Below are 15,624 nucleotides of genomic sequence, written 5' to 3'. Positions count from 1 at the left end.
GAGGTGGGGCCTGGTGGGAGGTGATTGGATCATGGGGCAGATTTCCCCTTTGGTGCCATTCTCATGATAATGAGTGAGTTATCTCAAGGTCTGGTTGTTTAAAAGTGTGTAGCACCTTCCCTCCTCTCTTATCCTCCTGCCCCAGCTGTGTAAGATGTGCCTGCTTCCTCTTTGCCTTCCGTCATGATTGAAAGTTTCCTGAGGCCTCCCCAGCCATGCAACCTGTACAGCCTGTGGAGCTGTGAGCCAATTAAACCTCTTTTCTTTGTTTCTTTGTAAATTTCCCAGTCTCAGGTATTTTTACAGCAATGTGAGAATAAACTAATATGCATGGGTTGGTCGGTGGGCGCATGAGTGGATGGGTGGGTAGATGAATAGATACACATGAGTTGGTGGGTGGGTGGATGAGTGGATGGGTGGGCGGATGGGTGGATGGATGAGTGGATGGATGGATGGATGGATGCATTGGTAGGTGGGTGCATGGATTGATAGGTGGGTGGATGGGTGAATGGATGGATGGATGGGTTTGTGGGTGGGTACATGGGTGAATGGGTGGATAGGTGAATAGATGAGTGGATATGGGATTGGGTAGATGGAAGGGCAGTTGAGGTAGATGGATGGGCAAGTGAATGAATATATGGGTAGATGGATGAATGAACTGATAGACGTGTGTGTGGGTGCATGAGTTGATGAGTGGGTAGATGGATAGATAGACACATGGGTTGGTGGGTGGATGGATGAGTGGATGGATGAATAGATGAGTGGGTTGGTAGGTGGGTGCATGAGTTAATGAGTGGGCATATGATGTGTAAATGGATGAATAGACGATGGGTTTATGGGTGGGTACACAGGTGAATGAGTGGACGGGTAGGTAGATGGGTGGATATGGGGGTGGGTGGATGGGGGTGGTTGGGGCAGTTGGATGAGCAAATGGGTGGATGGATGGCAAGTGGGAGCAGTGCTGCTGAACTGGGTCTAGTGTATGTGTCACAAAGGACATGGTGACATCCTCATCTCACATCCACTCTTGATATGGTCCCCTCTGTAGTAGGACTGCTCAGATACAGAGAGGTCTCTACAAAGCATCACTTGATTATTATTTCTGAATGGCCAGACAAGAAGTGAAGGAGATGGCCGGGCGCGGTGGCTCAAGCCTGTAATCCCAGCACTTTGGGAGGCCGAGATGGGCGGATCACGAGGTCAGGAGATCGAGACCATCCTGGCTAACACGGTGAAACCCCGTCTCTACTAAGAAATACAAAAAATAGCCGGGCGAGGTGGCAGCGCCTGTAGTCCCAGCTACTCGGGAGGCTGAGGCCGGAGAATGGCATGAACCCGGGAGGCGGAGCTTGCAGTGAGCTGAGATCTGGCCACTGCACTCCAGCCTGGGTGACAAGCGCGAGACTCCGTCTCAAAAAAAAAAAAAAAAAAAAAAAAGAAGTGAAGGAGATGAGCCCCCTGCTTCTCTTCCTTCCTGCATGAACCCATCCTGACCTCTGCCATTAGACTAGTTTTCCCCAGACACCTCTTCTTGCTTGATCCTTTTCCACAAACCCCATGGCTCCCTCATTGCCCTTAACCATGGCCTCTAGAATCCTAGGAAAAGGTGAATGAGATATTAGCAGAATATTAGGGAACTGTGCTGACAAATGACCCATCTCATACCACTGGAGTCAGGTGATGGACTCACAGAAACAACCAAAACAAAAATAGAAACAGCAGCAAATGTATATAGAGCATTGATCACGTGCCAGACACCTCACCAAGGCTTCACACTCACTGCTGACACCGGAGGAGCAGCCTTCCAATTGCACATTTTAATTGGAGCCTTTGTCAAAAGTACAATTCAACCTTTGGATCAATTCGATCTTGTGACTGTTGATTCTGCAAGTGTCGGGCTGACTGATGAGGAAGGTCACCTAAGGCCTTCCTCTCCTTACCCAGAGGTGAATGAAGAGATATCTTTTGGCTGCAGCCACTCCCCCCGTGTCCAGAGAAGAAAACAGGTAAGGCCTGTCCATCTGGAAGGAGGAAGGGTGCAGGGACTTTACAGACAAGGTGCGGGAGGCTCTGTCTTCTTGTTTGGGCCCAGTGCCACCGTGTCAGCAGTCAATTTATTGTTCTGGATTAGTAAACCCACCAGCAGCCCTGCCACAGCCTCACAGACAGCCAAGGCAGAGCAATGTGGTAATTAGTGCAGCTTGTCCTAAAAGCCAAATTTATGATGAGGAGATTAGCAGGGAGCAGAGCCCATCTGCGGCTTCCCTTGTGAACAGCCAACAGCTTTATGGCCTCTGGAACAGGCTAGAGCAACAGTCCAAAGCCTGGTGCCAGGTTCTGACCTGCCTTGCCATCCTTCCCACTGAGGTTAGCACCAGGGTGGCAGACCTCTTTTCACAGGGCTACCCCCATCAGCATACCAAATGCTCCATATCTCCCTTCTTTAAAAACCTGCCCATGACCCCTGACAAGGTCTTCTTCCTTGATCAAACTTTAGCCAGGTTGCCTTGAGCCCTCTTCTTAACCTTGGCCTGCCTTTAGCAAGAATCCTGCTAAGTCAGTTTGGAGAGAATCCCCTCACCCTTGATATCTAATCAAAGTCCTTGCCTTGCCTTCAGCAAAAATCCTGTTCATCCAGTTTAACCAGAATCCCCTCACCCTGATGTCTCCTCTTAGTAATTTTCTATCCACTGATCCCCCTCACTCTCTTTGTTGGCTATAAATCTCCATTCATTCCTGTTGTACTCAGGATTGAGCTCAGTCTCTCTCCCCCATTGCAATAGCCTTCAGCGAAGTCTTCCTTGCTGTTTCAACAAGTGTCTAAATATTATTTTTTCTTTTACATCCTACATTTGTCTCTACTTACTACCCCACTTTTTGAGAATTTTTACAGTAAAACTTCACAGGCCCTCTCCAGTACCTCACTGCCTGAAGTCTCTTGAACTCATTCCAAATAGCCTGCTCTCCTCACCGTTTTATTAAATTAACTTCTGTCCAAGTCACCTGAGCTCCATGTTACCAATTCCAATGGCCATTTCTCTAATTTCATCAACTTGTTCTCTCAGCAGCAATCAAAGGGGTGGTCCATTCTTTCCATCCAACACTTTATTCTCTGGACTTCTATGATATCCCCCTGTCCTTGTCCATTCTTGGCCTCCCTGGCCATTCCTTTTCAGTCTCCCAAGCACATTGCTCATTGTGTCCCTGAATTCTAAGTGTCTGACTACTCCAGAGCTCTTTCCCAGGCTCTCTTCCCTTCCATGTCTACCCTCTTGCCCCAGGAGACCTCAGATGGTCCCACAGCTGTCAGTGTCATGCATGTGTTGATGATCCCCAGATTTATCTCCTGACTTCTCCCGTGAAGTCTCATATACTCAACTCATAGCTCAGTATTTGCAGTGGGACACTCAGTCAATCTCAAACTCACTTTGTCTAAAGCAACACCATCTATTTCCACTCTCCCCCCACACACAACTGTTATTCCACCATTTTCCCCACTCAATTCTTTCACTCAACAAATACCCATTGAGTACCTGCTACGGGCCAGGTACTGTTCTAGGTGCTGAGACAGTCTCATAAATAAGAGAGACAAAAATTCCCTTCCAGCAAATGGCGTCACTGAGCACCCTGTTCCTCAAGCCAAAGGCCTGAGAACCATCCCCAATTCTCTTCTTTTTGTACATTAATGGTTCTCAACTGGGGTAATTTTGCCCCCCAGGGAACATTAGGCAAGATCTGGAGACAATTTTGGTTGTCATAACTGGGGAGGAAATGCTACTGTTATCTAGCTTGCGGAGGCCAGAAATGCTGCTAAGCATTCCACAATGCAAAAGACCACTTCTCAAAATAAAGAATAATCCAGACCCAAACATTAGTAGTTCCAAAGTTGAAAAACCCTGCCTTATATCCAGTTCATCGACACACATCGCTGGTTTTACTTCCAGCACATATCCCAATCTCACAACTTATCTTCACATTCATGGTCACCAATGTGGCGCAAACTGTCTTTCTCTGTCATGCATTTATTGCAATAGACTTTGTGGACATTGAGTTTTCTTTCTTTTCACTAGGCTTTATGTCCTTGTGATCAGGGGTTGTACTTTCCATTTACGCATCCTGGGCAGTTACCAGAAGATTAGGCACCTCCCCGCATATAGTGATAAATTGTCATCACCAACATCACCATCACCGTCATAATATTCACCACAACATTATCATCATCACCATCCCCATCATTGCTATAATTTTCATCCCAACACTACTGTTATCATCATCATCATCATCATCACCATCACCACAGCCATCCTAATCTTCACCATAACACCATCATCACCATCCCTGTCCATCCACCATCATCCACCATCCATCCACATCTTCCATTCATCCACCATCCCATCCATCCACCACCATCCACCATCATCCACCATCCATCCACCATCCCCACTATAATCTTCATCACATTATCATCCCCATCATCATCATCATCCACCATGCCATCCTAATCTTCACCATGACACCATCACCACCATCACCATCAGCACCATCATCACCATCATCACCATCTTCACTATAATCTTCTGTCACATTATCGTCTTCATCGTCACCATCGTAATCCCTGGTCTTCTGCGGCACCGTCATCGCCGCCATCCGCCGCCGCCATCATCCACCATCATCCATTATCATCATCCCCATCCATCCACCATGCCATCTTCCTTCCACCATCCCGTCCATCCACCATCTTCATCCATTCCATCCCTCCATCCTCCACCATCCATCTTCCATTCCATCCACCATCCCATCTTCCATCCACCATCCACCACCTCCATTCCATCCATCATCTTCATCCATTATCCATCCTTCCATCCACCATCCTTCCATCCACCATCCACCACCATCTTCCACCACTGCTGTTATCATTATCATTCTCACCATCCCTTCCATCACGTCACCATCATCACCACAATACTTTTGTCATAATGATTATGATTATAATCATCATAATCACCATCACTATCGTCACCATCATCATCACTGACATCACCATTATCATCATCATCACCATTATCATCACCTTTATCATCATCACATCACCATCATTGCTACAATACTTTTGTCATAATGACCATCCTTATCATCATCATCATAGTCACCACTTCCATTGCCATCATCACTGACATCACCATTATCATCATCGTCACCGTTATCGTCACCTTTATCACCAACACCATCCCATCACCATCATCATCACATCAGCCTCACCACCATTCATCAGCTATTGACTCTTCTAGGCCATGTGCTGGGTACTTTACACACATCGTCTCCTATAATCTGCCCCTCGCCCCCATGTAACACACCCACACATCTCTGAAGTGGGCATTATTGCCCTAATTTTATAAATAATGTTCCACTAGCTGACAGATGATATGCCTAAACTCTGGAATCAAGCTGTGTGGATATGTCGAATTACCCCTCTGTGGCTTTAGGTGTAAGTTATTTAACCTTGTTCTTCCTCAATTTCCTCACCTATCAAATGGGGGAAATAATAGTGCTTACTTCACAGATTTGCTGTAAGTATTTCAAGATGTTGGTCCATGTGAAGCAATTAACTCAAAAAATGTTTACCAACCCATTCACTAATTTAAAAAATAAGGAAACCGAGGCTCACAGGCTGCCTTGCCCAAGGCCATGCATTCAGGGACCAAGCCGCATCTCACACCACCACATGAAGCTGCTGCTTGTAAGTTGCCAGGAAATGCCTGCTGGGAAAAAGAAATGATTGAATGAATGAATAACTAGGCACCAAGACCTACCACCCGGCTCCTTTGTTCCAAGGGATTCCAGGGAGGCAGGAGATTTTCCTTCCCGACTTTCATAAAATGTTCTAGAAACACCAAAAGCCCTGAATTAGGCTCTTTTTGCTTTTATGGGTTTGACCTTTCAGAAATCTCCCTGCCTTCCTCTCTGAGCCTGCCTTTACCATCTGAGAGGAAAAGTGAGATGTCTTGAAACAATAACATTCAGCCAGACCCCAAAATTCATCCTCCCTTCTCTCCATTCTCCCAGACAGCATTCCATTCACCCTCTTCTGTCACCCCCACTGACCTCTATGTACCTGCTTGTAAACCCACCACTCTCTGAGACCAGCCTTCCAAGAACAGAGACAAAGAGTCCATGATGTACCTATGACATTTGCTCCTCTGTAAATTAGCTTGTCTGAAAGGCTAAATAAATTACTCTGAAAGAAAGTTGCTTAAAGTTCATTTTTGATTACAGTGATAGAAGAAGATATAGTTAGCAGCCTTTAGCAGCTGAGGAAAAGTAAAAAAGAAAAAGCTATTATCCCCAAGCAATGGAGGGGTGTCTCAGGCCCCCCAAAGAGGAAGGGCCCCCAGCAATCAATGTTTAACCCTGGGAAGGCGTGGGGTTTAGGAACTCTGAGCCCACTAGGGGATGGCCTCTGAAATATACTCAGAAGCCCTTTCCCGTACAAAGGGCACTTAGAATTACATGTGGGGGTGGGGGGGTGGGGACAGGCACCGTCTCTCATCTCATCATCACCCCACCCCCAGCACACACACTGTATCATTTGCTCACGATGTTCCATCTGCATGAACGGCTCTTCCTTCCTTTCTGAATCTTACACACCCATCAACAGTGAGTTGGGGGGATCGCCTCCTCCAGGAAGCCTTCCCTGAACCCCACAGAGACGGAACAGCCCCTCTGTCTGCATCTTTTTACCCACTTGCATTCTTTGGTGGAGCTTTCCCTGGGTTCCATGAGGCAGGCCTGCTTCCTCCAGATAACAGCTCTTGGTGTCTGAGCTCCCTGGAACATTCCTAGATAACCCCCGGAAGAACAGGTAAGTTCTTCAGCACCTTCGTTCTCCCAGATAACACAGTGGGGGAGGCTCACAGCCCTCCCTGGTCCCTCTGGGAAGCCGCCTGAGGGACACAGCCATCCTCAGCTGACCCTGGATGGAAGGAGGAATTTGATGTCAGAGAAACTGCAGGGGCAAGCAGCATTAGTTCTGCCATCCTCACAGGTCCCATCTCTCTTTCCTTCGCCCCGCCCGCCAGGGAACTCAGTCAGAAGCCAGGGGCCACCCTCATCTTCCCCTGGTCCCCCCACAACCATCCCCAGGAACTTCAGGTTTAGCCTTGTAAATAGTTATCTTCTTGTCCCCTGTCTCCACCCTCCCCAGGCACAAGGTACCATCACCTCACCCCTGTACTCTTATCCTAGCCCAACAAGTCTCTGATTTTCTCTCTTTAAATTCTTGCCCACCATGGCAAGGCCGGAGTGGCACCTCAGAAACCCATATCTGGGCACGCAGATTCCTGGGCGTGAGCCTGCCATCATGGTAGTGCCATAGGCCGACACGTTCCTTGGCCTGGCCTGAAGCTCTGCCAGTTCTCCCAGCCAGGCTTCTGAGTTTCCGTGGCACAATGCGGTCAAGAACTGCAGATCCACTTCTTGCTGGAAGGAGACAGAATCTTGCTGGGTTCTCTTCTTGGGTATATGTGCATCCACGTGCCAGCAGCCAGTGGCTGGGGACAAGTTCCGAGGGGGATGCCGCTGAAAGCCTGCTTGGAAATGTCTGCAAACCCAAACTTCACCTGCAAAGTGGGCTGGTCCTGGCCTTGAGGCACCAGCCCTTTACCCCTCTCCCAGCGCCCACATGGTCCTCCCTGCAGCCTTTCTTTCTGGAGGATTGTTGCAGGACCCAGTTCACAGCAGCCACAGCCTGAGCAGCTCTCCCCGGCTACATTCAGATCAACGTCAGCATGAAAGGGAACATGAGGCCTCGGCCACACTTTCAGCACCGAAGCTTGATTCCCCGAGCCTGCCTCTCCCCGGCCATCTGTTAGCCGCCGTGGTGAGCGGCATCCCAAGCTGTGGACAGCTGCATCGACCATGGAGAGGAGTTCATGATGTCTCGGCAGACCTGTCACCCTTACACAACACCATATGCCTGAAGGATACAAAAGAAGATGTGCTGTCTGTCCAGGAGGTGTTCAGGTGGTGTCTCATGTGCCCAGGACAAGACAAGCAATGTAACAGGAGCATCCCACACAGAGATCCTGCAGGTGAGCCCAGCAGCCATTGGAGGTAGGGGACAAGGACACACAGGGCCAGCTGGCCCCTCTCGCCAGTCCAGGGCAGAGTCCCACCGTGTCATGTCATTCACAGGACTGTGGATTCACTGTGGAGCTAAAGTCTTCCTGGAGACTGAGGACAGTGGAGAAAGGGTGACGCTTTCCAGAATGCTTTGATGGTGCCCAGAGCTCTCCGGGTTCCCAGGCTGGAATCTGCCGAGTGTCCCATATGAGAATCCAGGGGCTGCTGCAGCAAAGCACCGGGGCTGAGGTTTCACCAACAGCAATGCGTGCTCTCAGTCTGGAGACCAGAAATCAGAAATCCAAGAGCAAGGTCTGGGCTGCTGGAGGCTCAGAGGAAGTATCTGCTCCATGCCTCTCGCAGCTCCTGGTGGCTGCCAGCAATCTTTGGTACTCCTTGGAATATAGAAGAGTCCTTTCAGTCCCTACCTTTGTCTTCACGTGGCTCTCTTCCTGTGTGTGTGTGTGTGTGACTAAACCTCCCCTTTGTATGAAGACCCCAGTTCCACTAGATTAGGGCCCACTCTCTTGGCCTCATCCTAACTTTATCATGTCTATCAAGACCCTATTTCCAAATAAGGTCACATTCATGGGACCTGGGTGTTAGGACTTCAACCTACAAATTTCAGGGGGACACTATCTAACCTAAGTTTTTTAAAGTACAGCTCCCAAGCCCACCTGCAGAGGACCTCATTCACCTGCACCTGTGTGAAATCCTCACTCTACACATATCCCATAATGCGCTCCAACCACCATGCTCTGTCCCTACTCACACTGAGCCCTTTCACCCGTGTCCCTGCAGGCTGGGCCTAGCTAGCGTCTTCCTTTCCTCAGGCCCTCCGTGCGGGCCCCTGCCCCGGTCCCTCTGCTGCGGGGGTGCCTCTGCCTGGATACTCTCCACCAATTGCTGTCTCTGGGTCCTCCACTGTGTTAGTCTGCTCAGGCTCCCACAACAAAATGCCATAGACTGGGGAGCTTACACAACAGAAATACACCTTCTCACAGTTGTGCAGTCTGGAAATCCAAGGTCAAGGTGCAGGGAGATGTGTGGCATCTGGTGACGACTGTTTCCTGGATTCCAGAGGGTGCCCTCTCACTGTGGCCTCATTTGTTGGACGGAGCCAGGGCTCAGGCGTCCTCTTCTGTAAGGGCACTTGCCTCATTGAGGGAACTCCACCCTCAGGACCTCAGCTAACCCTAATTCCCTCCCCAGGACCCACCTCCAGATGCCTCACATTGAGGGTTACATTTCAACATATGCATTTGGGCTACACAAACATTCCATAGCCCCCTCCTCTATGGCCTCAGCCCAATTCCACCCCCACCAGCAAAGAAGCCCTCTGGATCTCTCATCTGCCGGTCCTGCTGCACCATAACACCTGTGCCCTGCTGCACCGTAACACCTGGGTCCTGCTGCACCATAACACCTGGGTCCTGCTGCACCATAACACCTGTGCCCTGCTGCACCGTAACACCTGGGTCCTGCTGCACCATAACACCTGCGCCCTGCTGCACCATAACACCTGGGCCCTGGGGCACCATAACACCTGTGCCCTGCTGCACCGTAACACCTGCGCCCTGCTGCACCATAACACCTGGGTCCTGCTGCACCGTAACACCTGTGCCCTGCTGCACCATAACACCTGGGCCCTGCTGCACCATAACACCTGGGCCCTGCTGCACCGTAACACCTGGGCCCTGCTGCACCGTGACACCTGGGCCCTGGGGCACCATAACACCTGGGTCCTGCTGCACCATAACACCTGATCCCTGGGGCCTTTGCTGGTCACAGTGGCATGCCCACCTGGGTGGGGCCAGAAGAGTGGGCCACTGAGCTCCATGGGACAATCTCAGAGAGTGGAGTAGTAGCAAAGCAGGGGGTGCCTAGGTTCCTGTCATAGCTGTCTTCTCTGCTTCTGCATCTTCCCACCAACTCAGGGCTCCTGGTCCCGGACGACCCTGAAGTCTCTCTGCAGCCCATACACTGCCCAGGTCACCATGTGGCTCCAGCATCTTGTCCCTGCCCCATCTTGTTCCTTTCTTTGGTGCTTCAGGAAACAGCCAGAGATAAGGGTTCCTGGAATAGAGGGAGAGAAGAAGTCAATTCGATGACCAGTCGGAGGCAGGTCAGGAGAGACAGCTGACAAGGGCCAGGAGGAACTTCAGGGACAGCTCCGATAGAATCAGGCCAGGGAAACACCACTGCTCTCCAGCAGCCAGGGGTAGGCACATGGCCAGGGGAACAGAGCATTCCCTCAGCCTTGGGGACAGATCCTGACCCAACACTGCCCCTAGCAGGCTGTGCCATCATTTCAATTCTTGGGACCACAATGTCATTGTCTATGAGCCAGAAAGTTGTTCAAAAGGACCCAGCTTTGTATAACATGTATATGTATATATTACCTACATATATACAAGTTCAAAAATAATACAGCTAAAAAAGAGAGTTTGGTGGCTAGACTAAAATTTCTGACATTTGTTTCTGTATTAGTTCATTCTCACACTGCTATAAAAAAAAACCTGAAACTGGGTAATTTATAAAGAAACTGAGGTTTAATTGGCTCACGGTTCTGCAGGCTTCTGGGGAGGCCTCAGAAAACTTACAATCATGGCAGAAAGTGAAGGGGGAGCAGGCACTTTACATGGCCAGAGCAGGAGGAAGAGAGAGAGGGGGTAGGAACTACATTTTTTTTAAATACTCTTAAGTTCTAGGGTACATGTGCACAAAATGCAGGTTTGATGCATAGGTATACATGTGCCATATTGATTTGCTGCACCCATCAACTCATCCTTCTCATTAGGTATTTCTCTTAATGCACTCCCTCCCCCAGATCCCCACTCCCTGACAGGCCCAGGGTGTGATGTTCCCTGCTCTGTGTCAAAGTGATCTCATTGTTCAATTCCCACCTATGAGTGAGAATATACAGTGTTTGGTTTTCTGTCCTTGTGATATTTTGCTGAGAATGATGGTTTCCAGCTTCATCCATGTCCCTGCAAAGGACACGAACGCATCCTTTTTTATAGCTGCATGGTATTCCATGGTGTATATGTGCCACATTTTCTCAATCCGGTCTATCATTGATGGACATTTGGGTTGGTTCCAAGTCTTTACTATTGTAAACAGTGCCACAATAAACATACATGTGCATGTGTCTTCTTAGTAGCATGATTATAATCCTGTGGGTATATACCTGGTAATAAACAACCAGATCTTTTGAGACATCACTCACTATCATGAGAACAGCACCAACTGAATGGTGCTAAACCATTCATGAAGGACCCCCGCACCAGGATCCAATCACCTCTCACCAGGCCGTACCCCAAATACTGGGGATGACAGTTTGACATAAGACTTAGGCAGGGACACAGAGCCAAACCAAATTGGTTTTATTCATTCATTAATCCAAAAACTATTCACAGAGGGCTTACTGTGCACCAGTGTGGTGCTGAGTATACTGAAGACACTCACAGTTTAGCAAACGGCCTCCAAAGTTGGGCACCTGGGGATTTCTATGATGTTGGGCTAGTTAGGTCTGGGGCTATTCATGAGGAGGTATTCCAGCTGCACCTCATGGAAAAATCCAAAGTAGCAGAGTCTTAGACAAGACCAGGTTCGTTTCTCTTTCTCCAGGGCCGTTCAGGGGCCCTGCCATGTGAAATGCCACAGGCCACAACTCCTTGCCTCTTGTTGCTCTGCTCTACATGGTCTCCTCTCCCAGTATGACCTCATGGTCCAAAATGGCTGCTCTAGCTCCAGGCATCGCATCCGCATCCCAGCTAGCAGGGAAGGGAATGCTTCTTTCCCTTTAAAGTCACTTCTCAAAGCTGCACATCCCACATCTGCTTGTATGGGCTGCTGTGGCCACATAGAGCAGCAAAAGAGGCTAGAAAGTGTAGGCTTTATTCTGGGTCTTCCTATGTCCAGCTAAAATTTGGGGGAATCTATCATTAAAGAAGAAAGGAGACAAGCAGCAGTTACAGATATTGTCTCACACAACCCTGTTAGCTCCCAGGCTGTGGAAAGAAACCCATAAGTGTTACTTACACTCAGTAAAATTCATTGGCCCAGCCGCGGGCAGCTATTTAATCAAATGAATGATTCCTCATTAGGGAGATAATGGATAAAAATGTGTTCACATGGCAGACATCCCAGGTAAAATATTTACATTTAACAGGGCCTTACCTAATTTTCTTCAATGAACATGGATCACTAGTAAAATTAACAGCTTTCAAAAGGATGGCTTGGAGGGGGGGCCAGGTGCTTAGTCCAAAGGAATGGCTCTGGAAGAGAGAACGGCAGACTCCAGTGGCTGACAGGTGGGAACAAGTGTGAGACCTTCCAGGACAACCGAGACTCCTGCCCTGGCCTGGGGAAGGGAGGCATGATCCTTGTCTCTTGAAGCCTGCTGAGAAACAGAGTTCAGAGATATCTCTTTCTTTTCTAGTCTATGCCCATATTATGCTGATGAATTAAGAGAAGATTAATTTAAAGAGCAACACAAATACCAGGGTGGCGATCCAAGCTAAAATCGCAGAAATAGTATGCACTTGGCATCCATGTCCAACCCGAACCAGGACCCAAGTCTCTTCCTTCCCGGTGCAGGACAGCAAGGTATGAGTGGCCATCGTCCTGGGCTGGCTGCCCCACTGAGTCTCGCTGGGAGTTGGAGGCGACTGCTCAAGCATGTCCTGAAAGGGACTGGAGCGTCCCCCAGTGTCACATTTTGGACTAACTTGGAAGTGCTAAATCCCTACGATGACCCTGGAATTTGTGCGGTCCCATGAGCTCATCCTCGAAGGGAAAATAAAATCACAGAAAGACAACACACCCCGCAGCCTCCGACTGACCCGCTCTGCCCGAGAGGGAAGAGTTTTGCGGAGACAGCTTGGATTAAGTTCACAGAGTGAGGACCTAAAGGGCTTCCAAAAGCTTCCAGCAAGAGGACTCAGATGTCACCCAGCACAACCTCTGGACCACAAGCCCCAGCAAAATCAATACAAGACTCAAAGGCCGGCGGAGCCCGGGAATAGCCCACATTGTGATCTCCGCTGAGCACTGTGCGGGGCTTTGTGTTGTTCCCAAGTCAGGGAAGAGCGACAATTTCCCGAGGTGATTTCCCAGTGGCATTCAAGCCACCCTTGTGCCAGGTGAAAGTCACGTGTGGGCAGGGCTCAGCCCACAGGGAAGGAAGCCGGGGCTGCCCCTCATGGCAGGAAAGATGTTTGTGTTTTTGCAAGGTCCTGTCCAGGGTGCCCTTTCTCATTCCCAAAATGCTGCTGGGTCTGAGCCCAGGGCCAGCTGGGGACATCTCTGCAAGATGACCCAAAGGTGGGCACACAGTTGCCTTTATTCAAATCTTTTCTTCTCTGCACTGGGGGTTTCTCTGCCCTGCCATGTAACTTTGGGGGTGACTGGGGGGCTCCCCACTCCTTCATGTCCCTCTCCCTCTCCACCAGCTGTGCCTGGAACCTCTCTCTCCAAATGTCCGCCCGTTGACTGTGACTTTGACCTCAGCAAGGCACACACAGGTTAGAGCCCCGCAGAGCCTGTGGTCATCGTCAGAAGACGTATTCGTTACCCAGGCTGCCATAACAGAGTGCCACGACCTCGGTGGCTTACAGTGACATGCACTTACTTATTCTCTCACTGTTCCGGAGGCCGGAAGTCTGAAATCAAGGTGTGGGCAGGACCACACTCCCTCCAGAGGCTCTAGCGGTGGATCCTTCTGCCTCTTCCAACTCCTGTTGGTGGTCGATGACCCTTGGCTGATGGCCGCATCACCCCATCTTGGTCTCTGTCTCCACACGGCCATCTCTCTCCCTTCTCTGTGTCTTCTTCTCTTCTGTATCCTAGAAGGACACTTGTCATGAGATTTAGGGTCCATTTGAGAATCTGGGATGGTCTCATTTCAATACCCTTAGCTTATATCTGGAAAGACTCCTTCTTTAACTAAGATCCCACTCACAGGTTCTGGGGTTAGAACATGGGGCCGCCATTCAATCCACTGTGGGAGTGGGCATTCGAGTGTCAGTGCAGACTGAGAGCAGGCACTGAGGGGCGGGGGGCACCCATCCCAGCCCGGAGCCTCAGAAAAGAGGGGCACACAGAGCAGGTTTTGCTCGCAGAATTAGCCTTGAGGACACAAAGCAGGCAGAAGCCATGGCCCAGTGGCCGGGGATGAGAGAGCCAGTTCCTGCGAGCCAGAACCCCAGGGCTCATTCTGGGGCACTGTGACCTGAGACCTTTGAGGAGACCCAGACCAGCCCCCACAGGGAGAGGGGCCCCCTGCTGAGTGATCCTTTAACACACCACACTACAACTCCCAGAACTGGGTGGAGAAATCCTATTGAAAAGTCCATGGGAAATGAAGTTGGGGAAATGTAATTACTTAAAATTGACCCTGAGCTCTGACGAAGTTGGTCTGAGTAGACTGGGCTAAGCCCACATGATTAATCCAATTACACAAAACAGCTAAATGAGCCCAGGCTGGGATTAAACAGAAAGGAAGGCTAGCGTCTGTGGGCTGCAGTGCCGGGATGGGGGGTGGGGACTGGGCTTTGTGGGGAGCCCTTCATAACTGCAGCTGCCTGCCCTGACCGCCATGGGACAAGACAATGGCCCCAGTTCTGGTCCTGATGGAATCCGACCTCCACGCACTTCGTTTGAGTGTGTGTCTGAGAACAGAAGTGAAGAATCCTGTTATTCTATCATTTATTCAACGTTTATGGAGCATTTCTATTTCAGAAACTGGGACCAGTGTGGCTTGCAGGAGGTGCGTGGGTCGTCACAGCAGAGGGGCAGGCATGGTGCAAGGGTTCCTCAAACACCAGCATGCAGGAGCTTCTAGGACCTTGCGGAAATGCAGGTTCTCACTCAGCAGGGCTGGATGGGGCCTGGGCACCTGCATTTTTCACCCACTCCCAGTGTGCTGGTGCTGCTGGTCCCTGAAGCTGGGCTGGTGAACTTTGCAGGCAGCGGTGAGGTCTTTGGAGTATGTTCTAAGTACCCCAGAGTCAGGAAAAGTTGTTCTGCACCTCATTTTAGCCACTGGTGGAGGTAAAGCCAGTGTGCGACAGGTAGGGCAGGCAGGAGAGTGCCCAAGTAGATGGGAGGCCACCTAGAACCTTCTGGCCATCTGAGGAACAGTGGAAATGGGCCAAAAATGGAGGGAGTTGGGGGAAGCCAACAGCACTGGAGAATCTTTGGTGCAATCCTGAAAGACCTTTCCATCAGCTCTTGTTGGTCTGCACCCAGGCTGAGCCAACCAGGGAGACAGCGCTTAGTAAAACCCTTCCCTCTGGGTCCTGAGCTAGGCTCTGCTGCAGCCGGGCGTAAAGGCATCCAAGGAGTTGCCCCAGCCACTCCAGCGGCACCCACCCTCCTCCAAACACATTCCTCAGACCCAGACACCCACCCCCTAGTCCCCCATCTGCCTCAACCCTATGTGACAAGCTGCCCTGGCAGGTTGCCTGTGAGGACAGAATCTAACCTGAGAATTAACAGTTT

This window comes from Papio anubis, chromosome 1, assembly GCF_008728515.1.
Source record: "Papio anubis isolate 15944 chromosome 1, Panubis1.0, whole genome shotgun sequence".
Taxonomy (NCBI): domain Eukaryota; kingdom Metazoa; phylum Chordata; class Mammalia; order Primates; family Cercopithecidae; genus Papio; species Papio anubis.
Note: the sequence above shows the minus strand (reverse complement) of the source record.